The sequence below is a fragment of the Desmodus rotundus genome, chromosome 4 (genome assembly GCF_022682495.2).
Source record: "Desmodus rotundus isolate HL8 chromosome 4, HLdesRot8A.1, whole genome shotgun sequence".
In the NCBI taxonomy this organism is placed as follows: domain Eukaryota; kingdom Metazoa; phylum Chordata; class Mammalia; order Chiroptera; family Phyllostomidae; genus Desmodus; species Desmodus rotundus.
In genome coordinates, this window is record NC_071390.1 from 94,456,982 (window position 1) to 94,484,004 (window position 27,023).

Genomic DNA, 27,023 nt, shown 5'->3' on the forward strand with positions numbered 1-27,023 from the left:
CAGTAAATTCCTTGGCTATTAGTAAGAGTCATTAATTTTAATGCCTTATTGAACAAAGAACTATTGTGTTCCTGGTAAAATATTAAGAAAATGTTTGTGGAGGTAAATAACATTGCTTAAGTAAAAAGGCATAATTTTCTATTTTAAAAAATGAAAGGATTTACCAAAATGAATAGTGGGGTCATATTTAAAACCCAGCTAAGTAGAGTTGGACATATATGTTTCACATTAAAGGCTCAGCAATTTCACTGCTGGGATTATACCCTTAGAACCCTGAATCACCAGTCCAAAAGAACCTATGCACCCCAATGTTCATAGCAGCACAATTTACAATAGCCAAGTACTGGAAGCAACCTAAGAGCCCATCAGCAAATGAGTGGATCAAAAAGCTATGGTACATTTACACAATGGAATTCTACACAGCAGAGAGAAAGAAGGAGCTTATACCCTTTGCAACAGCATGGATGGAACTGGAGAGCATTATGCTAAGTGAAATAAGCCAGGTGGCGAGAGACAAATACCATATTATCTCACCTTTTACTGGAACCTAATCAACAAAAGATAAAAGGAAACAAAATATAACCAGAGACATTGAAGTTAAGAGCAATCTAACAATAACCACAGGGGAGTGGGGAGGGGATAGTGGGGAGAGGGGTTTTTAGGAACTACTATAAAGGACACATGGACAAAACCAAGGGGGAGGGTGGAGGCAGGGGAGGGAGGTGGGTTTGGCTGGGGTAGGGTGGAGGGGTGGGGAAAAAATGCAGACACCTGTAATTGAACAACAATAAAGAAAATGTTTAATTTTAAAAAAAGGCTCAAGCCCGACCCCACATTTCAATTTGACATGCATATGCAATTTCCTGACTTAATATTCTAGATTGTAATACTCTGAGAACTCTAGCAAAGACACCCTGTCTCACCTCACACATTTTTTTTTTTTATCCTCACTGAAGAACGTGCTCACTAAGTTTAAGGAGAGGGAAAAGGAGAAAGAAAAACTTCTATATGAAAGAGTAACATCAATTGGTTGCTTCTTGCATGTGCTCTGACTGGGGACCGAACTTGCAACCCAGGTATGTACCCTGAGCTGGGATCGAACCCATGACCTTTCAACATACAGGCAGAGGCTCCAACCAACTGAGCCACACTAACCAGGGCTTCATTGCTATTCTTAATGGTATTCTTGGTTTGGGGGAATAATGACCTCACTGAACCCTTCAGAACAAACCACTTATTCCTCCTTGATCATTTTTTTTTTTTACAGAATTGAGTTGAATCTGTTAATCAAATGGTTGGCCAACAGTGGTGTGAAAACAGTCTTGTTAAGTTTTTAAGTGATGTAAAAGTACAGTCATTTTGAAAGAGAAGTTGTTACTATAAATACATAATGGTGGACACTGAAAAACTGAAGAAATATGAGGCAAGAATAGTAGTAAAATTTTCAACCGGGCAAATTGGTAAATTTTCATTCTACACAATTGTTTTTTGTCACCAAAAAACTTATCTTCCTCCATTTTCCCAAAGCTTTAACCAGCCTTTAACATTTCTGAGGGAAATACCCTAAAGATACCCAAACCCAGAGAGATGTATATTTAGGCTTCCAGTGAGTCGGATATGAAGTGCACTTATCAACACAGTCCTGGAGAGAATGGAATGTTCCCTACAACTGCAAAGCAAGCAGATTTAGAATTAACACAGAAAATTTTAGAGATAGATTGCTTTGCCTTCTAGAGCAGAGAAAGACTGGCACCATAGGAGGCCCTGGCTGCCTACAGCTTTGTCCATCTGGAAGGGGGTAGTGTGCCCTTGTTGCCGGTTGCTCCCTGAATGTTTGGGTTTAGACAAGTCTAAATATAATAAAATAAATGTGTATTACGCTAAGGTAAAATGTTTGATACTTTAAGTCATATATAAAGGAAATTTAAAGGAGGGTAGATCTGTCCTCTACCCAGGTCTGTCCAGGAAAGATTAGTGATGGGAAAGGCAATGCGAAGTCAGGTGAACAAACCAACGTGTCTAGGGGTTCTGTAGCTTTGACACAGTAATTGAATTTGGTTGACAGAGACAAAGATGCTTGAAAGGTTTTCCTGGTTATTATTGAAAGAGAAATCTTACCTCTACCAACTAGAATACCATGAACATGGGGACCTTATCTCCTTTGTTAACCATCCAATGCCCAGAAACCAATGCATGGTTCACATATAGTAGGCCCCCAAAATATCTGTTGCAAGTTTTAATGGGCAGAATTATAAAATTTATACCCATCAACACACTCAGAGCCTTAGCCACTTGTGTTGTTTAAACAAGGCTGGATTTTTATCTTTTGATTTTACTCTTCAATGTATAACTATTTATATGTGTGAGTGTGTGTATAACATAAATAATATAAAATAAAAGGTGAGGAAAAGAAAGTTAGGATCTCCTGTCACTGTTAATGCCATTCTGACTCATAATCGTAAGGAAACTCCTGTGGGTTTCAGTATCTCAACTATAAAATTAATGACTAAGACAAAGTGATCTTTTAAAAACCTTAGTGTAAATTTTCAATATAACTCCATTTTTTTATGAGTATTGATTTTTCTTTTTCCTTCTCTTTATATCTTTAATTTCTTCTCTTTCCCTCTGGATTCCCTTTTCTTTCTTTCTCTTTTTTTCTCCCCTTTCTCTCCTTTTCTCTGTGCTTCTGTCTCATTCTCTCTGTCTCTCATAGATAGATAAGTCAATAGATAGATATATAGACACATAGAGAGAGATCTTCTCTTTTCTTGTTTTTAAAAGATTTTATGTATTTATTTTCAGAGAGAAGGTGAGAGAGGGAAAGAGAGGGAGAGAAACATCAATGTGTGGTTGCCTCTCACACGCCCCTCATTGGGCACCTGGCCCACAACCCAGGCATGTGCCCTGACTGGGAATCAAACCAGGGGTCCTTTGGTTTGCAGTCTGGTGCTCAGTCCACTGAACCACGCAGCCAGGGAAGATCTTGTCTTTTCTGAAGCAGATATCAAACATAGTGATATAAAGTGTGGGTACCTTAGTAGGGTCAAAAGAATATTGGATCTTTACATTCTCTGACCTAAGTGTCTGGCTAATGTCAGAAGCTACTAAGTGCTTACACACCAGAGGAGTCTTTCAAGGAGACTTTAGTGGGTAAAGTGATTCCAAAAAATCTTACAAATTGCATGTCACTGACTTGAGTCTTAAGAGCCTTATGTAAATGTCTAATGTCATTTTTATTAATGATGATTCTATTTTTCTGAACAGGGAAAAAAATAGATTCTCATTTAACACAAATGTTTACCCAAGAATTGTTTTTTCCCTAGTAGGCAAGTAGCTAAATCACACTGAAGCATTAAATGAAAATTGTATGGAATTTTGTAAGCACATAACATAACTTTGATTGTATTGTAAAGAAAGTAGGTTTTCAGAGCTTTATGACATGGTGTCTGGAGAGAGCTTTTCACAAGCAGTCCAGTTTTCTTTGGGGGCTAGTTATAGGTAGTGCCCTGAGGCGTCAGCAAAGCCATTGTCTCTAGGAGCCCGGCTGCATGGCCTGAAGTTCTTGCTGGGTGTACTTTTTCATTACTTGTTGTGAATGTAAGGAAAGTCTAGTATGAATATATTACATAAACTGTATTCATGAGTTTATTAGTATAAATAAATTTTCATGACACATTCAGTTCAAAATAAATTTAAAAATAAGAAAATACAGAAAACCAAGTTCGACCAGAAGAAATAAATTACTATTAACTCTATTCCAATTTTATTTTAATTTAAGTAATCAGTTGAGCCTGATCTTCACTGTCATGCCACAGAGGCAACTACTATACACATTGTGTTTATTTAATGCTCATTCTGCGTGCATGTGTCTTGCCTTTACTTATGCATTAAAATAATGAAAACTGTGTGTCTACACATTAAAATCTGTTATAAAATCTATTGAGTGGTTATGTCATAATTTACCCAACTAGCCTCTTGTTGATGAACAAAAAGGTTTTTCTCAATTGAAAAAATAAAATATAAAAATGTATACATGTATTAATGCAATATAAAAATCTTGCATTAAACTTGCATTCATCATATATTTGCCTGCTTAAATTAGTAGATCTATAGGGAAAAAAATCATTAGATATGGAACTGGGGGTCCAAAAGTATGTGCACTTTAAGTTTTGATGGATGACGCCAGATGGTTACCGCAAGTTATTGAGCCTATGAACATTTTCTCCTCCACTCCAATACTGACTGACATTGCATACTTTATCTTTTCCTGTCTGAATGGTGAAAAATTCTATCACGCTGCTCTAATTTCCACCTTATTATGAGTGAGGTAGAACATCTTTTTATATGATGGTTGGTATTTTTATTTCTCTTCCTGTGGATTCATAATGTGAATGCATTTTTTAATTTGTAGCCTCAGTGAGTCCTGTTAGTTTCTGCCAAGTACCCTTCAGGCAGGGGTGTCAAACTCATTTTCACCAGGGACCACATCAGCCTCTCGGTTGCCTTCAGAGGGCCGAATGTAATTTTAGGACTGTATAAATGTAACTGCTCCTTAACTAGGGGCAAGGAGCTTGGCGCTGCCGCGGGGTATACACAAGTTGCCGGGTCGGATAAAACAAGGTGGAGGGCTGGATTTGGCCCAAGGACCTTATGTTTACTACCTGTGCTAGTGGCTACAAAGAATTCTTAAAATAAATGATATGCCCCCCCACTACTCTTGATCAATAGTCCAGAATCAGGACAACTCTGCCTCAATCAGAAGAAGAAATAAGGAAGGAAAAGAAAGGAGAGGAGAAAATAATAGACAATGACTACAGAGTCAAGTGGTAGAGTTTGAACTCCTAAGTGTTGTAATTTCGAATTCCACACTTGCTAAATAGAGGTACTCCCTGATCCATCAATACGTGGCATTTTCAGTCTTTGCTATGGTCCTTCTTAGCTCTTTCCACCCAGGCAGTGGGCATAGGGGGAGTTAGAGTCAAAAACCTGTGAAAGCCCCAAAGTTCTGCACTGGATTCACAAACAAAGGTGAATTTATTTCTCAATGTCTTCCACATAAACTTCTTGTAAATAAGTAATGAAAATGGAAAATGTACACGTCTATAAATATTCTACTTACCTGTCCACCCCTGCAGAGATTACACAACTAGGAGGACGGCTTTGGTCACCAGGCCTTGTATAAACTGTGGGTGAAACAGGGGAGGAAGGTAGGGGCTTCTCACAAAATTTATTTTCATTGCCAAACATGAGGAACTTTCCCGTGCTTTTGCTAAGAATTCATTAAATGACATCTCTCACCTATTTATGTGTCAACACTCTGAAGTGATAAAAATGAGGAACCATACATAAAAATCCAGTCTCCTTACTTTATTGCCATCCTTCAGAAAGAACTTTTTCCACTCATATTTCTTCATTTCTAAAAATAAAGGTAACTGAAAATAAAGCTGACTTTTTTCATTCATTGTGATTTATCAGTCATTATCCTTATCGCATCTTGCCTCATGAACTGCTTACTGGCTTGTGCTGAAAATAAAAATGACTGAGGGAGGCGGGACTAATACAGAGAAGAGCAGTGCTAATAATATGGGAGGAGGAGGAATAAAGAAAATTCTAAAAGTGAGAAGAATCAGTACATTATCCTCTCAAAAATAGAGATGGGGCTCAAATTCCCTTCCATTGCTGTAGCAGGATTATGTATAGGTATAGATAGAGATCGGTATATGGAAATGATTTCAAAGAGGATCCACTCTCAGCTCCATGGCTCTGGAAGCAAAGGCAAGGCCACATCCCCTGCTCAGGAGAATAGCTTGTGACATCAGTGGGACTTGGGTGTCCTAACAGACCTGAATTAGTATTGGATTTATAAATTTGCAAGAACTTCAAGTTCATAGATTTGCACATTTAGTAAATTTTTACTATAGTTCCCTTTATTTTTTTCATCTATCATTATTTAAAAAAATAAAGCAAGCGCATACATTTAATGGAATTCGACATGTTGGGTATGTGAAAAGCTATACAAATCACACCTATGCATTCTCAGTTTATCATCTAAAACAACATGGATCTTTGACAAAATTAGAAGTCAGTGTTAGGAGAGGTATATTTTTATTAACTGCAGACAGCAAGTTACCCAACAGCCAGGTGAATGAGTCAGCAGCATTTTAATAACTCTATTTACTCTGAGAAAACCAAATAACAGGTTTCCATTGGATAAATATGATTCTGTGTTTACTCAATGACAAATTCAAATTGGAAAATAAATTGTTTTTCAGAAACTGCAGAATCACATAATTCATCTTTGAAAATACAATGCTTTCTTACAATAGACTTTGGGATTTCTTTCTTTCTTTCTTTCTTTCTTTTTTTTTTTTTTTAAGTACTGCGGAACCTAATCCTTGACAAGTTTGAGCAGTAAATTTCCTTTGGTCACTATTTTAGTCATTTCCTTCATTCCATGAACAGGATACGGGAGGAGTAGCTGTTTCCCATTTATCTAATCTATCTCTGACCTTGGAAATTAAAGGTTAAACTCAACTTCATTCTTGTCCATGGGCTGACAGAAGAGAATTACTCAGCCACAGTATCCATCCATTTACTTATCTTTATGAGCCATTATCCAATCCAGATAGCAATGGTACGGGGCTGGAGGAAAAAACCCTGTGTCTCCCATTCAAAACTACTTGAAGGCTCTCTGTCATGAGCGAGGACAAACTGTAATAGAGTGTTCATCAGTACAGATAGCTTCAAAGTGGTGTCATGCAAATATAAATTTTTCTACCATAACGGTTATCTTCTTTTTTATGGTAAAATTTTTATTGCTTAATGGTTAACTAATAAAAATAATCTAGTTTCCTTCACGTATGAAGATGATGTTACTGATCTTGCAACATTGGGCCAATAATTCAGATCATATTGTCTAACAATGATGAAAATGGGACAGAAATTAAAAATATAATAGTTGGCTTCAAATGTAAAAATCTGGAAGTGAAGCGTGCAAAGGAACTTGTAATTGTGTACTAGTCACTTGTCTTCTGCGCTGGAACAAGGCACGAATAGAATAAAATAAAGGTTAAAGGCATAACTATTTTCAGGGTCAAAAGACGTAATAAAGCATTGCTGCATTTGCCACTGGTATGTGGATGACTAAGCTTTTCACTCTTTGTAAACAAGAAAGGAGTTTTTCACTTACCGCACAGTTACCTGACATCATCTCCTCCCAGAACGCTGCCTCTTGGGAACATTAGCAATGAACCAGGGGTTCTTGGAGTTTGCTTTGCTTCCTGGTAGAAATCACTTGACTTTGGATAGTTGTCCCAATTATACAAATGGGAAGAATACAAAATTAGAAACAAATTGAGGACTGGAAATGTAATGATGGTAAATTTTTGTAAATGTTGTCATGGGAAATTTCATTACTTTATAAACTTTGCTAAGATTTCACTTTCACTTTCATTTTCTACTTGCTTAAGAATTGACTTTTATATTGTCTCAGGTTTGAATTCTAGATGTAAACTTTAAAATATCACTTAAGGACAAAAAAATATGCCCAAGTATAACTTTGAAACAAATTGATATGATGATAAAGAGCACACCCACTCCCAAACCTAAATGTGGGTCACTAGTGTGGGAATCTATGGCCTTTGGACCAGAAGTGACTTGGTGATGTGATCTGACCCTTTATTCTTTCTCTTGTGCTCTGAGAGGAGTCTGAATGGCCTTCTGTCTGTGAGATGATTGGAGGTAAGAGAAAGGCAGGTCAGGATGTATTCATAAGCTTTTTAGAGCTTTTCGAAAGGTGACACCAATAGAAGTATCATTACATTTGTGTGTAGATTTAAAATTCAAAAGGATATGGAGGGCAATTACTTTATAAGCAAATGTAAAATGAGAAGCTTGCAAAAGTAAAACTCTCATCAGTGAAATACTGTAAAGCTAGTTATAATTCACATTTTAATAAAACAATGGCCATAAATGATGTCTTCTGAAATTCAGTTGCCTGGGTGAGGTCTTCCCCTCACGAAAAGATTGTTTTGCTGTAGGACACTTTTACCAATTAGGGGTAGAAACACTTCAAAGCTGACTCTGCCTTTCTTCCCCTGTGATGACAAGTCTTCCCCCAGGAGAGTCCGCCTGTCTTCAGAAAGAAGATAATCATCTGGTAAGATCTTTTAATAGTGGGGATAGTTCTTTAAGGTCCTAAATCTCCATGCAGGAGATCTCGTCAACGTTCCATTAGCAAGCTGGGGGTCTCTGACCTTAAATGCTCTATTATCTTTTACAATTAAATATATTTTCTTTATTAAACACTATTAGTATTGAATAATAATAATTTCATATGCGAATTGCCAGCATCTTTTAATTAATCATCTATTTACTTTTACGGTAACGTGACACTCAACTCACAATCTTCTGGTCTTAATCTGGTGTCACAAACAGCCTTTCCAACCAGAGGGAATGCACAGTCTGATCGTGAGCATGTGGTTGTTATATTTCTACGACTAAAGTGGAAAGATTTACCCATCGGTTTGTCAGTGAAGAGGATTGGTCATGGAGGTTGTGGTGGAACTAAGCCAGCAGTTGGATGTAAAGGGAGTTTTCAGAGTTGGCAGTACCGCAGGAAGGAGAACAAATGGGCTGTTACAGAGATCTGAAGTATTTGCTTCATTCTGCATTCTTGTTTCTCAATCCAAACTAGCAGGTCTAACAAATCAACCTGGTGGCAATAACTAGAAGCCGAGTGTTAAGAACAATTAACCATCTCCCTTGTGACATGTGACAAAACCTCGGACTGTGACAGGATGCAGCCAGGTGAGGGCCTGGAGAGAGCACAGCACCACAGCTGCAGCAGCCAATCGTCACTTCTGTCAGCACTAGGACACATCAACTTTCTCCTTGGAAAAGGAGTTGACATCACCTCCCCCTTGTCATCTCCCAGTCCTGTGACCTATGATTGGTTCCCTGATGTGCTTGTGGCTTATTACTCTTTCAGTTCTGTACCTTAGGTTACCTTGTTAGCAGACCGTACTTCCCTGCCACTCAACTCCCATTCTTAAGGTAGAAATTATTGATGATATCTCCACTGCTTTGAATAGTGGAAATGTGACACTTTGGTTGAATTGGCTCTTCATTATTTTCTGTCTGGGAGAGGAAAAAATATAAGAAGTAAGGACTACTCAAAATTCAAAAGAGCAAAAGAATTCCAGGAACAAAAATAGTCAGTCATCATCCATCAATAGTTTACTTTGCTTATAACATAAAAATGAGGCTTTACTGAGAGAAAACCCAAGCTTCAATAAAAATCAGAGGGCCTAGTTTGCCATTTGGCATTCCCCATTACCTAGGCCAGGGAAAAGCAGCCTTTCTGAATCTAAACTTGTAGAATTCTAAGAACCAGACACAAAGTCCAATGCTGGGAAACATGCCAAGTCAAAACTTAGTTTAATATATACAAGGGAAGATACCTCCCAAACAGAATTTTATTTTAGAGGGTGGGCCCCCAGTAGCAAATGCTTCTCCTGCTAGATGAGTGTTCTGTGAACCCATCTATATCAGTGTACCAGCAGGTGTTATTGTGAGAGGCTGTGCTTGGCTTCAGTGAATTTTTTTTTGAAGACTCTCAATGCATTTGCCCACTTTATGGTAGGTGATTTACAAGCACACGTGCCCACCCTGCTCTGGATGTTCAGCATTTTTCGACCACAAATGTCATGACCTCCATGCCCCACGCTCCCTTTTCACCCAATCTCACCCCAAGATATTTTTTTCTTTTTATTTCCCTGGATGAAAAAAGTACTCACACAAAAACATTTTGCTGATGTGGAAGAGGTGAAACAAAAAATGGCTGAAGCACTAAAATGCATCAAAATCGATGCATTCAAAAACTGTTTTGAGCAGTGGAAAAATGTCTAGATAGGTGTATTGCCTCTAATGGAGAGCACTTGGAAGGCAACTGAAGTTTAAATGTGTAAGAATAAATGCACAATTTTTTATAAATAAATTCCATTTTTAATCCTCCCTTGTATTTTATGTGGAAAATAAAGCATATAATAGTACATTAATATGTATCTTAAAAATATTCCTGGGTTCTGCCACAACTTCTACAATTCCTACCTAGTCCCCCTTTCATTTTGTAAATTCCTCTCTTATTTAAGAGACATCAGAAGGCACAACCTGAAAACTCAAGGACATAGTTCAGTAAGTTATTCCATTTCCATCACTGATGTAAACATATGCCTACACCATTTTCTACTCTCTGAAATTCCGAATCTATCTTTAGAAGTTGAGGAGGAAATCCTAACAATAATCTCTGTTGGCCACACAAAAAGCAGTCATTGAGTGAGACCCAGTTTTTACAGGCAAAGTAGTTTCGTTGAACATTCCTAAGGTGAGAAGTTCCCACTTTAAGGCCATACATTGAAACAAAGAGGTAGGGTGTTGAGACAGAATAAAGATGGATAAAAATGTGAGTCAGTCCTGGGTTTTATAACATAAAAAACCCAAAAGAGCTTTACTAATTAATGCATTTGAACTATAGATTCAAATGGACTGTGAATTTCCACTAATATTGATGAAGTTTTGAAGATAAGTTGTTTGGTAGAAAGTTGCAAAATGGCAGACACATTTTTATCTATTCAACAATTTTCTCCTATTTAATATTTTTGGTGCATGCAGAAAAATTTGTGACACTTGAGCTTTCCTTTGGAACTGGCTATAATACAGAGAAAGGTCAGTCAGCTCCATTTTTGGTCTGTGAATGGAAATTCTGAGGAGAGAAAAAAATGATCTCATTCATCTCTTGAAACCTGCAGAAATCATAAAATGGCCTTTTGGGAAGCCTTGATTGTTTTTTTTTTCTACTTTTCTCTGCATTTATTTCTCTTGAAAGTAAGCTATTCAGGACTTGGTTGAAGTGAGTGACTGTGTCAAAGGAGACAAAGTTTGTGTGGGATCCAGACAAAGCCACAGCCCCTCGATCCACGTCAGCCTCATTGTATTAGTCCAGAAGAGATAAATTCAGAGGCTAGTTCTAATTCACTCCTGCTTCCACGTGAACCCAACCTGAACGCTGTGTTTGCAGAATGTTAATTGTGTGCTCTTAATCCTAAATAAGTCAGAAATTCCAGAGCGAATACTCCCACGGCCACTTTAGCTCTGCCTCTCATGTGGAAGGAACCGAGACCCGGAGGTTCTCATTACATGGTTATTGAATACAGCATCTCAACGACTCTGAAAGCGTTTGGATAAAGTGGCTACCTTTTTAAAATTCTTGTTTGTTCTGTTAGAGTTGTTCCAGTTTTTCCCCCTTTGCCCTCCTCTGTCCAGCCCACCCCTTACTCCCACAGTCTGCCCCACATCATTGTCCAGGTCCATGGGTCATTCATACATGTTCTTGACTAATCCCTTCCCATTATTTTCACCACTCACCCCTCCCCACATTCCTCTGGCAGCTTCCAGCCTGTTCCATGTTTCCATGTCTCTGGTTCTGTTTTGCTCGTTAGTTTATTTTGTTCATTATATTCCTCTTATAAGTGAGATCACATGGTATTTGTCTTTCACTGACTGACTTATTTCACTTAGCATGATAGTCTCCAGTTCCATCCATATGATCGCAAAGATTAAGAATTCCTTTATTCTTTGTGTTGCATAGTATTCCATTGTGTAAATGTACAATAGTTTTTTAATTCATTCATCTACTGATGGGCATTTAGGCTGTTTTCAACACTTGGCTATTGTCAATACTGCTCTCTGTAATTAAAACAGTCTGATACCAGAACAAGAACAGATACATGGATCAATGAAACAGAATAGAAAGCCCAGAAATAAACTTGTGTTTCTACGGTCAATTAATATTTGACACAGGGGGCATGAACATACAAAAGATTCAAAATAGTCTTTTCAATAAATGGTGTTGGGAGAACTGGACTGGTACACACACAAAAATAAATAAAAAGGAAAGAAATTAGACAACAAAATTACACTATACACCAGAATAAACTCAAAATAGATAAAAGACTTAAACATAAATCATGATACCATAAAACACCTAGCAGAAAACATAGGCAGTAAAATTTCAGATACCCCACATAGCAATATTTTTACCAATATGTCTTCTAGGGCAAAGGAAATAAAGGAAAAAATAAACAAATGGGACTATATCAAATTAAAAAGCTTCTGCACAGATAAAGAAGTCACCATCATAATGAAAAGAGAACCAAATGTGTGGGAGAACATATTTGCCAATGATACATCAGACAAGGGTTTAATCTCCAAAATATATAAAGAACCCATACAACTCCACACCAGGAAGACAAACAATTCAATTAAAAAATGGGCAAAGTACCTGATCAGACACTTCTCGAAGAAGAACATATAGATGGCCCATAAACATATGAAAAATGCTCAATATCACTAGCTATCAGAGAGATGCAAATTAAAACCACAATAAGATATCACCTCACACCTGTCAGAATGGCTATCATTAATAAATCAACAAACAACAAGTGCTGGCAAGGATGTGGAGAAAAGGGAACCCTAGTACACTGTTGGTGGGAATGCAGACTGGTGCAGCCACTGTGGAAAACAGTATGAAATTTCCTCAGAAAACTAAAAATGGAACTGCCTTTGGACCCAGTGATTCCACTGCTGGGAATATACCCTGAGAATCCCGAATCACCAATTCAGAAGAACTTATGCACCATTGTGAATATGTGTAGTTGACTTGAACAACACACTTTCTTCTATTTGAAATATAAAAATATAGAAGTATCATAAGAAGGTTTTTTTTTCAAACCTACAAATTATGAACTTTTCAGCATGCATAGAGGTAACTTACAGACACACTTTCAATTGACTTTTCAACTTATTTTTTTCTCATTCTTCTCTGTAAATGTATCTTTCACATAATTTGAAGAAAAACTCTAGATTAAGTCTAAATTAAATAATTAGGAAATTATTTTTGATGTTTCTGTTAAATTGACAGTCTTATATGATTTGTGTAGGGAACATATTCAAGAATTGTCATAAAAACAAGAAAAATGCTCACTTCTACATATCAATAAGACCAGAATCAGGGATTATAAAATATTAGCAAAGTAATTACTAACGATTATAATTTCACTTATATTTTTAACTTTAGTACATCTCCCTGAGCCAGGACAAAGGTAGCATTAAACCAATGAAAATGATATAGTTATTTCTTAGGTATATGTGTTATTCCTCACTTCTGACAGCTTTTGCGTGGTTTCCATGGTGTGCCATTTGGAGCCAGGTGGATATGAGTTTGCATCTCAATTAAATCCCTTGAAAGCTGTTGACACTTACCCTCTTTCTAATTTGGTTTTCTCATCTGTAAAATGGGGTAGTGACACTCATCTCTCTATTTTGAAATAATACAATGAAAGCAGTGAATACAGGCTTATACATAATGAACAATACATATATTTTTCCTAACATATATGTGTTACCATGTATATGTGGGATAGTTTTTATTCAAAACTATATGAAAAATGTAGAGGAAGTGACTGTGGTATAGAGAAAACAATGATAGAGATTCTGATTTTATTCTCAGCTTTACACTCTCTTTTTTATATTTGTGATCTTCAAACCTCAAGCTTTGCATCCATGAAATAAGGATAGAAATATCTGCTTTATAAGATTTTGGGTCATTTAGTGCGCAGAGTACCCACCATAGTGCCTGACAATAGGTAGAGCACCAATGGATGACCTCTGATGTTGTTTATTGTCCTAGTTTTGATTTAAAAAGGACAATGTTAATATTATCAGAGGTTATGCTAGAGAAAGGTCAGTTATGAGTGGAGTATAAGTAATAAAAGCAAGACTAAAAATTCAAAAATTTTCATGAAAATGTAGGTATTACTTTTAATAATAAGTGATTGTCATTAATAATAAAAATAAATATTTTATTCTAATTTAACATAATCCTGTACTAATTAAACATAAAATATACTACATTACTTTCTGTTACTTAACTTTCCGATTCTGAAATACAAAACAAATATATATATATATACATAAATATACATATCTATATGCAGTGTATTGCTCATTTATTATTTCTTACCTGAAGGAAGTAATTTTTTTCTCCTTACATTGAACATAAATATGATAACATTTCATGGGAAAATGAAAGTCTGACAAAATTCTATAAGGGTTACTTTTGTCATCACTTATGTGATCCTTTCACTTTGACAGGCAGTTCACAATCATGTGTGTGAGGTTGTATCATATCTTCCTTTTTCCCACACCAGACAGCATGGATTACAAATACCTAAATAGGAATTAATATTGTTTAATTTTCTTGTTCCATTGAATTTTGTGTTGAATCAATTTGCTATTATATATAGAAAATATAAATCAACAAATCAATTATCCTGTTAATCTGGTATATTGAAAGGTCTACAAATGCTTAGAATGAAATGAAAATTTATTTTTTTATCTGCCTTCTAGCAACACAAATTATCCAGCTTCTCTATCCACGTTTACTTTCTAACGTTCTTTTGTATTTTCGTCTTGTACTCAAGGTGAACAAAATGTTTGCAGATCTTTATGTTGGAAAGCCCATTACGAAGCATTAAAAAATTAAAGATTTTCTGCTAATACCCCATTGGACTACTCTACAAGGGCTTCTATGAAAGTGACTTAGATTCACTTTGGAGTGTGTACATCCACCTCTTTCACATTCTGGTGCCTGGGCCTCTTATAAGAATGTTGCTTATAACCAGCACAGGGTGGCCAGTTTCAATGTTAGGGAAAATATAATAACACAGGGAGCATAGTGTTAGAACTAAAATGTCAAGCCAAGTTAAGCAATTTAGGCCATGGCTTTATTCTGATCTCATTGGCTGAAGGGGAGGAGGCAGTTCAGACATTTTGGTAACACTTCAAGGTCAAGGTCATTACCAAAACTTAAAGGTCATTCACAAATCTGTGAGGGTTAGAAAGACTTTAATCTCCTACACAATTTATTTATTCAACAAATATTTATGGAGTGTTGCCTATGTACCACTCACTCTTTTATTTTCCAGAATTAGAAATAAATAGACAAAAATTCCTATCTTCATATAGTTTATATTCTGGTAGTGGTAGGCAGATAGCACATAAATAAGTAAACTGTGTAATAATGTCTGTTGGCAATACTGGAGAAAATAAATTTCAGAGGTGCAACTGGCTGTTAGAGTTAAGAAGCGGTATACTTTTTTATAGAGTGGTTAAAGAAAGCCTCGTGGAGCAAAATCCTAAAGGAGGTGAGGAGCAGCCCCGGCTGGTGTGGCTCAGTGGACTGAGCACAGACCTGCGAACCAAAGGGTCACTGGTTTGATTACCAGTCAGGGCACATGCCTGGCTTGTGGGCCAGGTCACCGGAGGAGGGTGCTCAAGAGGCAACCACACATTGATGTTTCTCTCCTTTTCTTTCTCCTTCCCTTCCTTTCTCTCTAAAAATAAAGAAATAAATCTTTTTTTTAGAAAAGGAGGTGAGGAGCGGAGCAGATCTGTATAATATCTGGGGTAAGTGTGCTCTCACAGAGGGAACAGTATGTTGAAGGCCCTGCAGGGAGCAGGAGCCCCGTTTAAAGCATAGCAAGGAAGGCAGGGTCGTGGTAGCTGAGCAAGTGAGAGCAGAGTCATCAAAGGATGGGGAAATAATGTCGGCACTTGTGGGCTATGGTCAGGGTTTTGGCTGTTTCTTTGACTGAAAAGGAGAGCATGTAGAGGGTTTGCAACCAAAGGGTTTTTGACATTAGAGTTTCACATGTCACTTGCAATTTAAAATCATTCATCAGCTTTCTGTGAGTAGAAATGGCTGAACAGAGGGAGTGAACAGGAGACTATTGCTAGTGGCTCAGGGGAGATGATGAGGGCTAGGCTCTAGGCTGAAGTGGGGAACATGGTATGATGGTTCGGATATATTTGAAAATAAAGCCAAAAGCCCATATTTATTTGCACATCTTAGGTCAGCAATATTAAGGAACTTCTCAATCTAAGGAAGTACAGTTTCCTGGAAAATCTTTATTACCTAATTAAGTTGGAAAATACTTTCTAGTGGTCTCCTGAGTCTTTTGTCACTTCACCATCCTTAGCCCTCCTCGAATCCTAGAACTCAGCAACTCTTGCAGGTGAAGAGGTGGACCATAAACAATGATCTCTCCTTCTACATTCATTAGAAATGTTGCACTTGGCACAATGGATTTCCAGTAGCTTACGGCTCATTTCCTTAGGTCAACATACCATCTGGCAGTTAACAAAGACTTTCCTGATGAATCTTAAGATGCAGAGCAAGCTGATGGGCAGGAACAATATCCAGCTCTGGAAATCCAATGGAAGTATTGAATTTACACTCAGTGTGGAAATGGAGTGCAATTCCCTCCTGCTAACTGCCCCTTTGTTTAAAAAAAAGGATGGAAATTAAATAGGTATCTTAAGAAATTAAGAGACAAATCCCTAGAAGCCAGAACCACAGAACCAAGGGTTTCTACAAAAATTAACTTTACTTGATAGCAACAAAAAGTTAGCACTTAACACTAAAGAATAAGTCTTTATGTACCTTCAGTGATACAGTTATATAACTGCTGTCTTGATTAGTGTCCCATGTAAAGTCTCACATTTCAGTAAGATTATTTTATATGTATTAGTGAAGCAGGGTGCAGCCAAGAGGAGGGCCCCAAGAAGGGATTTGTAATGGGGTCCAGGACTCGGGGTGTCCAGGAAATATTAGAAAAAATGTATATAGGATGTCCTCACCCCCACAGGCCTGAGCCAGGGGGGATGGGACACATGGAACAGGGCCATTCAGAGCTGTTTTGGGTAGCAAGAGCTTTGCAGCTAACCCCTGGCACAGTCATTTAACATATCTATAACCTTTAACTGGTTTCATGGATATGTTAAATAGCTATGGCCCTGCTTTGAGCCAGGGAGATGGGAGTGACTTCCACCCAAGGTGGGACTGGGAAGCAACTCCCCCTGGTTACAGGGCCTGCGTGAGAGCGTGGAGATGATTGGCTCCACGCCATGGGGCCACACCTGCCCAGACTTACTATGGCAGCCCAGTAAAGCTGGAAGAATACAAGGATGCTGGCAGGTGTAATTGACTGTAGGAGGAGTCAGAAATGGGGCTGCAAAGGAAGATGGGTGCTGGGATTTAAACCTAGGCACGGCAGCCATACAAGGGGGAGGACCACAAGGTTTTGAAGTAGAAAAGAGGAGACCACGCGGCTCCAAAGTAAATGGGGAGGAGACCACTCGGCTCTGAAGGAAGGAGTAGACCACGCGGCTCTGAAGTAAATGGGAGAACCACGAGGCTCTGAAGCAAGTAGATAGATAGAGGTCCATGTGGTTCTGAAGTGGGGAAAAGGGCCACGCGGTTCTGAAGGAGAGTAGAGAGGACCACGTGGTTTTGGAGTGCTTCTTTTTGCCACTCGGCTTAGGCAGCAGGAGAGACTTTGCCAGGAAGAAAGGGGAGAAAGGACTCTTGCTGGTGGGCCATGAGAAGGTGCCACATGGCTTTGGATTAACTGGAGATTGCGGCAGCCACACAGCTGATGGTGCCGGGAGCCTGAACCATGGACTTCTACTTCTTTTCCTGAGACACGGTACCCCAGACTGGGCACAGGGAGAGGGAAGGACTGTGCATCTGTGGGTATTCTAAAGGACTTTAGTATCTTATTGAAGACATTAGGTCATTATTCTAAGTTTGTGTAACTTTTAAATAAACAATTCCTTTCCTTTTCACCAGTCTCTGGCATTGAGAGACGTCTTTCCTCTGGTGGCGGGCATTGCGAACCTAGCAGGTGGGCGTGGGGGAAGGAACCTCCAGAGACAGAAAGGGGGAATCCTTTCTGTAATAATTTATCGTGAACCACCCCCTGCTCTGCTCTGTAACATTAGGATCTTTTGTTCCCTCCAGATTTTAAGTCCCACACAAGAAAGTGCTATACCTTGAGATGCCTCCATTCACCAGGGTGTCCATAAACAGTTTTTGACCTGATACATGTTTTACACAACTTCTCCTTTCTTAGAAGAAGATTTTTTTTTTTAATTTATTTATTGTTATTTAATTACAGTTGTATGCCTTTTCCCCCATCCCTTCACCCCACCCCAGGTGAACCCACTTCCCTCCCCCCTCTCCACCCTCCCCCTTGGATTTGTTCATGTGTCCTTTATAGTAGTTCCTGTAATCCCCTCTACCCACTGTCCCCGCCCCCACCCCCCACCCCCGCCCTTGCTATTGTTACATTGTTCTTAACTTCAATGTCTCTGGTTATATTTTGTTTGCTTTTTCCTTCTATTGCTTATGTTCCAGTTAAAGGTGAGATCATATGGTATTTGTCCCTCACTTCCTGGCTTATTTCACTTAGCATAATGCTCTCCAGTTTCATCCATGCTGTTGCAAAGGGTATAAGCTCCTTCTTTCTCTCTGCTGCGTAGAATTCCATTGTGTAAATATACCATAGTTTTTGGATCCACTCGTTTGCTGATGGGCACTTCGGTTGCTTCCAGTATTTGGCTATTGTAAATTGTGCTGCTATGAACATTGGGGTGCACAGATTCTTTTGGATTGGTGTTTCAGTGTTCTTAGGGTATAATCCCAGCAGCGGAATTACTGGGTCAAAGGGCAGTTCCATTTTTAGTTTTCTGAGGAAATTCCATATAAGGTAAAATATGATACTGCATGTTTGAGAAAATTCTGAAGCAACAAAGCACCATCTTCAGGATCACATCAGGAACTCGAGAATCATCATTTACAATCGATGTCCATCACTGGAGAATGCTGGAGGCAGTTCAAAGCACAGCAACACTTAATTTGCACAGAGGAAGTTCCACACAAATGATGTGAAGAGAACGAAATCTCTCTGTGTCCGTGTGCTAATTGTATCGGTTGTGGTAACCCATTTAAGATCACACTTCCTTTCTAACAGTATTCTACTCACATTTATGAATGTTTTATATGTGCAAACACAATTTTAAGTGTTTTGTAAGTACAAAGCTTCTCACCAGTTTTACAAATGAAGAAACAAAGGTTTAGAGGTTAAATAATGGGACCATAAACAAAGATTTCCTCCTAGCTATAGAACTTACACTCTGAACCACCACATAATTAGCCTACGATATGATGTAAACATAACTATATGTTTGTGTCAGTGTGTATGTGTATGGATTTGTACACACCATTGCTTCGCTTCATGAGAAAAAGTTTTGCTGTAATTTGTTTCTATACCTTCATACAGCATACCAGAATACGTGAACTGTTCTGTTCCCTAACATCACATTCTTCTGCTTGGTACTTGTGCGTGCGAAAAGGGGAAGGCCCAGGCTTTGGAGCAAGGTAATTTTGTAGCCACAAGAAGCACCCAAGTATAGTATGGGGTGTGTAGAATGCAATCTAAAGAATCTGTTCAGACAAATAAATAAAACTGAAGTTTTCCCATCCTTCAATGCCTCACGTGTGTACTGAAGTTTGTAAAATCTCTTGAAAATTATTTTCCTGTCAATATTTTTCCACTAATGATATATAATGGACTATCTAAGTATATTTATAATAATATACTTATAGGTATATATTATAAAATATAATGATATATAATTATTTGTGTCATTTTTCTTTTTCTTTATGTCAGATACTATTCTTTGTCATGGAGTAATTACTTTCATATATGGAATTTTAATCAAAGACATGAAATAAACTTACAGATGAAACATAAAGGGCAAATTACATTATTTCAGTGTAAGTATATACACATATAGTTAGTTACATTAGTAAAGCTATAGATAAGGAGGAAACAATGCCATTGGAAAAAAATACTTTTTGGCTATTGAGACCTATAACATTTTATAGTAGGTTGGATGCCCATAGTTTTAGTGATTCAACATTTTCTGGTTTGGGATAATAAATTAAGAAGCCTGTTAACACAGTCTTATTGGAGATTCCAACACTAGTTTCAAAACCTGAAACAGCAATTGGTTATATAGTAAATTTCTATCTGCCTAAAAATAACAAAATCTTATTTTTTAGACTCATTGCTAATAATGTATACTTGAGAAAGTGAGCATTTTGGAACACAAAAACCTCAACTTACATAAACAAATGTGTGTAACTTCCTTGGGAAAGGTTTGTTGTTTAATTTGTTTTTGAAGGAAGTAATTGATTTATCTTGGCAGATCTGATAAAAAATAATGATGTTTTGATTGTCTAATCTGGAGGTCATGTCCTCTGAATCCACCAAAGCATAACTCAGATTTAAGTGAATTCAAGTTCTCCTGGGACTCTTTTGATATATGACTGAAATTTGCTATCACACAGCTCTTCTGTCAGGAAAATAACATAAATGGATTTTTAGTAAAAGAAAAAAGTGTACATGTGAATGTGTGTGTGTGTGTGTATATGTATATATACATATACCTATATATTTCTTGTTTGAATGTGTATATACATACACATATGTATATATTTCTTGTTTGTTTTGTGTAATATATGAGTACTATGGAAAGAATAAATCAGAAAGCTAGACAGTCACTAAGAATACTTTTTTACTAACTTCCCATTAGTTCTGTGCACTTCTATCACAAGCAGCACCACTAACTCTGAATTTATGAAATTTTGGAAGGCACAATTACTAGGTTTTCTTTTTCTTTTTAAAAAATTCAAAAAATTTTTTAAAGCTTAATTTTAATTTTTTATCCTGACCCAAAGATCTTTTTTCATTGCTTTTAGAGAGAGAAGAAGGGAGAGAGAGAAATGTGGGTGTGAGAGAGAAACATCAGTTGGTTGCCTCCCATAAGTGCCTGGACTGGCAATCCTATGCACCCAGACCAGGGTTTAATCAATAGTTTTTCTTTGTACTATGAACAAAGAAAATGTATGAAGATAGAATTTGAAAGCAAATTAATAATGCAAATATGATTTTAAGATTATTTTTCAACATATAAAATGAAGAACAATTAATTTACAAATTTTACACATTATAATCAAAGATCATTCTTATATCTTTATTGGAGAAAATATGGAAGGACTTTTACCCTGCATCTTTTTTAGCAGCATTTTTTACAGTGTGTAGACTAGCAAATAATGGAAAATAAAATCTTTTTTACAATTTAAATTCTAAATTAAATGGTTTATATTATCACTATTATTAATTCAGATTAATGTAATTTGGTGGCTGATGAATTAAAGACATACTGTAGACACAGTAAATGTGGATTTCTGTAAAAATTGTGTGAAGTTAATATCATTAATATCCATAATTTCCTTGTCAGACTTATAAAGAAACATTGGACAAACACACTTATGTAGTATTGGCCAATGACAGCTCAGAGGGAAGATTGTAATTTTTGACTAATAAACAATATCATTAGGTTGAGCACATAGAGGGCATGCTGATAAAAATGTAAGATGACATGCAGATTTTTTTAAAAAGTGAACTAATATAATGACTGATAATTGTGGTTTTAAAAGATTTTAATAAGATGGAAAAATGGACAAAATAAAAAATGAAATTTATTGGAGCAAAATGTGAAACTTACACTTATGTTAAAAAGTAAAATGTGTAAAAAATTGGTTCCAAATGGACCAAAGATCTAAATGTAAAAGCTAAAACTGTAGTATACGTGCTGCTGAAGCAAGCACTGAAAGTAAAATTATAAAACTCTGAGAAGAACACACAGGAGAAAAGTTTCATGGCATTGAATTCAGCAATGATTTTTTTAATGTGAAAACAAAAGCACAATGAACAAAAATTTAAAAAGGTAATTTGAACTATATCAAAATTTAAAACTTCAATTCATCAAACATCACAATGAAAGTAATAAAAAGGCAACTTAATAAGAGGAAAAATATTTACAAATCATATATCTGGTAAAGGATTAATATCCAGAATTTAGAAAGAAGTCCTACAACTCAACAACAAAATAACTCAGTTCAAAAAATGGCAAAAGACTTGAATTGACATTTCTTCAAAGAATATATGCAAATGGGCAATTAACATATGAGAAGGTGTTTAACATCATTAATCCTCAGGGAGAAGCAAATCAAAACCACAGTGAGGGACCACTTCACACTCATTAGGATAGTTATTGTAAGATAAGAAAAGAAAGAATGATATAGAAAGAAAGAAAGAAAAAGAAGAAAGGAAGGAAGGAAGGAAGGAAGAAGAGAAAGGAAGAAAGGAAAAGAAAAAAGAAAATTACAAATGTTGGCCATGATGTGGAGCAATTGGACCCCTGATGGTAATAGGAATGTAAATGGTGCAGCCACTGTGAGAAACAGTATGGTGATTCCTCAAAAACTTAAAAATTATATTACCACCTGACCCACAAATTCTACTGCTGGATATATGCTGAATGAATTAAAAGCAGGGTCTCAAAGAAATATTTGTGTACCTGTGCTCATAGCACTGTTATATATAATAGCCAAAACATAGACATAATGCAGATGTCCATGAATAGATAAATTAATAAGCAAAATATGGTACATATATACATATATATATACACAATGGACTAATATTCAGACTTTAAAAACAGGGAAACTTTGGTACATTATATAATATGAGTGAAATTTGAGGTCAGTATGCTCTGAAATAAGTCAATCACAAAATAACAAATAGTGTCTGATTCTACTTATATGAGATACCCAAGTACTCAAATTCATAGAGATAGGAAATACAAGAGTTTTGACAGTGGGTGGAGGGAGAAAATAATGGAGGGGTGTTTAAAGTGTAGAGAGAATCAGTTGTGCATGTTAGTTGTCCAACACTACTGTCAATACACTTAACATACTGAACTGAAAACTTAAAATAGTTAAGATGGTAAATTTCATGCCATATGTGTTTTACTACTTTTTTTTTCAAAAAAAGTCAATTGTAAAATTTTCTGATTAAGGAACTATTATATCAAAACATCATCTTGTTTTAAAAAAATAGAAATTGAGTTGGGCAGAAAATGGCCACAAATTGTATTTAATTAAGAATGCATTTGTCTTTCTCTGACTGGCTCATTTTACTTAGCATAATGTTCTCCAGGTCTATCCACACTGTTGCAAAGGGTAAAATTTTCTCTTTTTTTTATGGCTAGTAGTATTCCATAGTATAAATGTCCCATAGTTGTTTTATCCACTCATCTACTGATGGACACTTGGGCTGTTTCCAGATCTTGGTGATTGTAAATAACACTGCAATGGACATAATAGTACTTATGTTCCTTCCAATTACTGTTTTGGGTTCCTTCAGATATATTCCCAGATGTGGGATTGCTGGGTCGAAAGACAGATCCATTTTTAATTTTTGAGGTATTTCTATATGGCTGTTCATAGTGGCTACACCAGTCTGCATTCTCACCAACAGTGCAAAAGGGTTCACTTTTCTCCACATCCTCACCAGCACTTGTTTGTTGACTTATTGATGATGGCCATTCTGACAGGTGTGAGATGATATTTCATTGTGGTTTTAATTTGCATTTCTCTGATGATTAGTCACATTGAGCATCTATTCATATGTCTATTGGCCCCCTGTACATTCTTTTGGAGAAGTGTCTATTCATGTCTTTTGTCCATCTTTTAATTGGGTTGTTTGGGGGTATTTTTGGTGTCAAGTTTAATAAATACTTTATAAATTTCAGATATTAACCCTTTATCAGATGTATCATGACCAATATGTTCTCCCAGTCACTTGGTTGTCTTTTTATTTTGTTCATGATTTCCTTTGCTGTGCAAAAACTTTTTAGTTTGATCTAGTCCCATTTGTTTATTTTTCCTCTTGTTTCCCTTGTCTGGGGAGATACATCTGATAAAAAATTTCTATGAACAATGTCCAAGATTTTGCTTCCTATGTTTTCTTATGCGATTTTCACGATTTGGGGTCTAACATTTAAGTTTGTGACCCATTTTAAATTTATTCTTGTGTGTACTGTATGAAGATGGTCTCGTTTCATTTTTCTGTGCATATCCATCCAATTTTCCCAACACCATTTATTGAATAAACTATCTTTACCCCATTCTATGTGCTTGCTTCCTCTGTCAAATATTAATTGACTGCAAAGGTGTGGGTTTATTTCTGAGCTCTCTATTCTGTCCCATTGATCTATGTGTCTGTTTTTATGCCAGTGCCATACTGTTTTGATTACGATGGCCTTATAGTATAATTTAATATTAGGTAGTATGATTCCTCCAACTTTGTTCTTCTTTCTCAGGATCACTTTTGCTATGCAGGGCTTTTTGTGACTCCACATGAATTTTTGAAATATTTGTTCTAGTTCTGTGTTATATGTTGCTGGAATCTTGATAGAAGTTGCATTGAATCTACAGATTGCTTTGGGTAGCATGGGCATTTTAATGACGTGAATTCTTCCTATCCATGAACACAGCTTGTGCTTCCACTTATTTGTATGTTCTTCAATTTCTTCCTTCAGTGTCTTATAATTTTCCAAGTACAGGCCTTTTACATGTTTGGTTAGTTTTATTCCTAGTTGTCTTATTCTTTTTGAAGCAATTGTGATTGGGGTTGTTTTTCTTTTTCTTTTTTTTTTTCAATTTTTAAATTATTTTATTGTTGTTCAATTACAGTTGTCTGCATTTTATTGGGGTTGTTTTTCTTAATTTCCCTTTCTGTTAGTTCATTATTGGCATATAAAATATAGTTGATTTCTGAATATTAATTTTGTATCCTGCTACTTTGCTGAATTCATTTATCAGTTCTAGTAGTTTCTTGGACTAAATGGTAATGGAAAGAATACAATAAAGATTAAGTTAAAAAAAAGAATGCATTTGTAATGTGGATACAGAAAAGTTAGAGTAAACTTACGTTGTAATACTTAATATATCAAGTCTCGTCCAGGGGTAGGAAGTTTTATTGTACTTTGTGCTGGTTACATAACATATTGAGTAGTACTACCTCCACTCCTGAGCACTGTATCTAAAGAAGCATATTTTCAAATTAAAGGCATTAAAAATAGATCAAATGAAATGGTGAGAAATCTGGAAACTATGTCATACTATAGCAGTAGAGTAAAAAAAAATTTCAGAATTTGGACTCTTTATAAGAAATAACTGGGCTTAAAATGAAACTCTATCACCTACTCACCCAGCAACCTTGAGCAAGCTCTTTAACTTCTGTGTCTCTACTTGGGTCCTCTCCTGTAAAATTACGATCTTAATAAATACTCTGAGTATTCTGTGATGCCCAAAGAAAGGTGCATAATGTAATTAGCAAAGAGCTTAGCATTGGCTAATATCATTATGATTTTTAAGCTATATGATCAAATGGCCTCTTTAAGAACAAAGTCATAGTGAAATATAACAAATAATTTAAGAGTATGTTTAGGGCTATTCCTGTGAAGACAGTTTATTTGTGTTTGGACTAGAAGACGTAACTAGAAAGGTTCAGTAGAAAGTAAAAGAAAATAGACTTGTGTTATACTGAAGAGTGTTCCACAGAACAAGATGTTTGAAAATTAAACAAGCTGCCCTAAAAAAGCAGTGAGTTCCAAACATCGCTCTTCCTGAAGCAGCAGCTGGCAGGCTATATGGAATGTGTTAAGATGAATTCCTACTCTGATTAGAATGATGTGCTAGACAATTATTTCCTTCTACTATTCCATCACTCTATGACTTATGTATTTTTCTTACCACTATTGGCTCCAATGCTCCTCACACAGCAATTGCTTAATTCTGAAAAATTAGCCCCAGAAGAAGTTTAGGTTCATGTATAGCTTAGAAGTGGGGAAAGATCATACTATCCATTAAGATAATTGGATAATGTCTTCAGTGCCTACCATTGTGTGTATTTACAATGAGTGGGTACTGACTGTAATGTTGGCGTTGAGTGAGATAATGGCTTTGGGTAAAAATAACAGGTGTTTTGTTTCGTCCTTTTGAATTGTTGCTAATGCTTGAACACATGATTAAGGCTGACCTATAGGCATTTAAAATAGATCAAATTAAAAGCATTTAAAAGCTGGGATAGAAAATGAATCTCAGGATCCTTCACAGAGTTATTGAAAAAGAGAGGAAAGAGTGGAGGAAGAAGAAGCATTTTAAAGCTGTTTCATTAAAAAAAAAATTCTGTTAGATGAGAAACAAAAGAAATGGTTTAAAAGGTGGGTTCTAACCGAAAAGAGGACTGTCAAGGTCAGCGTTACCAGAGTCTGCTAAGAGTGAAGCAGAGTGTGGACCTAATGGCAGCTTGAGCTGCACTAACAAATGTGGAATGCAGGTTATGGGACAGAATCAGCCATTGTATTCGGTATAGGAGAGACCGTACATGGGTATTATATTTAATTTAATTTAACACAGACACCAACTTCAGTTTGGTTTGGAGGTCAAAACACAAAACAGAAGATTGGAATCATGTTGTAAAATAAATGGTTCAAGAAACTAAAGAAGATATAGCTTTGGAGGGAAAAATATAGACCCCTTAAGATATTTGAAGGATTCTCATATAAAAATAGTTTCTATTGCTGTAGAAGGCTGAAGGAAGCCAGCAATGCATCCCGCTCCACAATGGAATGTACTATCTGACAAAGTGGTCAGATTTCTCACTGCCAGAGTTATCTGGGTAGACACTGGAGGATGGAAGTTGAATTAGATGGCATAGATCTAAATTCTCATTTTTGATTTTAAAATGATCACTTTTCTCATGAAAGAGGGGTAGAAGACTAATTCAAGACAGTGGCTCCCAATTGTTTTTGTCTTGGCTTCAAGTCTTTCTTGAAGCTTTCACATATTTTTAGAGTGAGAAGAAGGAAGCAAAAATAATAAATCCAGGGATTTCAGAATATGGTGAGGAGAGTGAAGGCAAAGAGGGTAGAATGGGAGAAGCCATCATTGCCAAGCAGAGGACACTAAAAATGGAGACCTAAGTCAAATTAGGAACATTCAACGGTATTCCATTCAACAGTATTTATTAAGGAATTACAACATACTCTGGGGCCCTATTCCAGGACGACCATGGTGAATAAAAATACTGAGTATATTTGATTTATTGGTCCTAGGCTCCAAATCCACAGAAAATACTTAGATT

At 36.5% G+C, this 27,023-nt stretch overlaps 1 long non-coding RNA gene across 1 annotated transcript in view; it reads right to left on the minus strand.

Moving 5' to 3' along the window:
• LOC128780710 (uncharacterized) overlaps nucleotides 1-24,943 on the minus strand; it is a 31,702-nt gene extending 6,759 nt beyond the window's left edge. Inside the window, exons 1-3 of the long non-coding RNA XR_008426713.2 lie at nucleotides 24,807-24,943; nucleotides 7,190-9,138; nucleotides 5,120-5,183 (exon numbers count right to left, since the gene is read on the minus strand). This is a non-coding gene — a long non-coding RNA (uncharacterized lncRNA). The remainder of the gene's footprint in view (nucleotides 1-5,119; nucleotides 5,184-7,189; nucleotides 9,139-24,806) is intronic.
• Between the last annotated feature and the right edge of the window lie 2,080 nt (nucleotides 24,944-27,023).